The sequence below is a fragment of the Gracilinanus agilis genome, chromosome 1, assembly GCF_016433145.1.
Source record: "Gracilinanus agilis isolate LMUSP501 chromosome 1, AgileGrace, whole genome shotgun sequence".
NCBI classification, from domain to species: Eukaryota; Metazoa; Chordata; class Mammalia; order Didelphimorphia; family Didelphidae; genus Gracilinanus; species Gracilinanus agilis.
Window position 1 is genome coordinate 611183117 of NC_058130.1, and position 1951 is coordinate 611185067.

At 34.8% G+C, this 1951-nt stretch overlaps 1 pseudogene; it reads left to right on the top strand.

The window, feature by feature from the left end:
- The first annotated feature begins 248 nt into the window (after positions 1 to 248).
- Positions 249 to 1061, top strand: LOC123254717 (annotated as a pseudogene).
- The last annotated feature ends 890 nt before the right edge of the window (positions 1062 to 1951 follow it).

Sequence of the window (1951 nt, forward strand, 5' to 3'; positions counted from 1 at the left end):
AAAACAAGGAGATTTAATGATATTAAGAAACAGACAGCCTTCATACTCCATTTATATCCCTGCAATATGAAAAGATCAAGAGGAAACCTTGCCCCCACCAGGAACTTTGCTTAACTCCCCTGTGAAAGATTGATGAGAAAAAAGAGTCTCATAGACTGAGAAGAGATGAAGTAGCTGAAATTTACACCATTAAAGGGAACATCCACATCAATAAGATCACAAATTCATTCAAGTATCAGCTGATATAGATGCATAAAGAATATGTAAAATATGTAATACTTCAATCTTTCCATGCATTAATCAGTTCCAACTGCACTGAAGAACTGGAGCATGCTGGCAACAAGGTCCTGAAGTACTCCCAGGTCAAGGAAGTGAAGACCTCCTTAGGCTTGAAACTGACCAATATGACAGCCAAGCCCAGTTGGAAAGCCACCATCTGTGCAGTCCCTGGAGTTGACTACCTGATATTGGCCATTGGGCACACTCTAAATATCCACAGCTTGAATCTGAACAAGGTAGGCTTTTGGACTGATGACATTGGACTAATGAATTCATCCTAGTTGATGAATTCCAGAACCCAAACAGAAAGGGCATCTATCCTGTTGGTGGATTGTGTGTGGGAAAGCATTTCTTACTCTAGTCTCAGTCGCAGCTAGAAGGAAATTTGCACACAGAATATTTTTTAATACAAATTGGACTTCAAACTAGTCTATGAAAACATCCCAACTCTAGTGTTCAACCACCTGTCAATTGGCACAGTGGGAATCATGGAAGATGAGGCCATTTCTAAATAAGGAAAAGAAAATGTGAAGATCTTTCTGACTTCCTTTACCCCATGTGCCAAGAGGTGACAAGAAGGAAAACCAAGTGTGTGATGAAGCTGTGTGTGATGTGTCCAAAAGGAAGAGAAGGTGGTGGGTATTCACATTCAAGGAATTTGGTGTGATGAGATGATGCAAGGCTTTGCAGTGGCTGTGAAGATGGGTGGCACAAAAGCCAAATTTGACAACATGGTCATCAGTCACCAGACCTTTTCTGAAGAGCTGGTCACTGTCCTCTGAAAAAGAAAGAATCTTGGGAACTACTGTCAGAGGCCAGACATCTTTTTTCTTGATTTTGTACACTATTAATTTTATTCAAGTTCTCTTATGGTCTAAACATTTTTTGGTAAATAATAGACATGATTTCTGTAAAAAAATATATTTTTTTTAGACAGCACAAATTTAATGTCAAGGTGCTTGAATTCAAGTACAAAAAAGTAAACAACACAAGATTTCAACATTAAAAAGATCATAATACTTATTCCAACTACTATACACTGGATATCACAAATTCAAATGTAATAACTAAAGAAATTCAATAAATTAGTAGTAAAAATATGATAATTTATATAATAAGTATTTATTACCTAAAATACTTTAAATGATTTTCAAGGACCACAGTAGTATGTTTATATTTTCTACTAAATAAAATTTACTTCTTAATCTGTTTTCCTCATCATTCTCTGGCCATATAATGGTTAGATGTGTCTGGTTAAAAAAGATCCAGAGGAAACCTTGCCTCCACCAGGAACTTTGCTTAACTCCCCTGTGAAATTAATTAATTATTAATTAATTAATTAATTATTAATCTCCAATACTGTAAGTGAACCTTGGTAACTAAATATAATGTAATTAATGTCTACATGCATTACAATATTTAACATATTCTGGTAAGCAAAGGAATTATTTGAAAAAGTGTGAATATGCATGTATACTTATAGATTATGTACATCTGTATATGTTTGGACATGTGTGCATATATGTCTATGTATGCTTATAATCTTGGATTTGCTAACAGGTCATTGTTTCAAAGTCCACTGTTTAAAATACATTTTCTCATTAAGTATTCTAAGTTGGGTTTAAGGAGAGCCAAGTTACTAGCTACTCCCACAAAATTCTATTTTACTCAT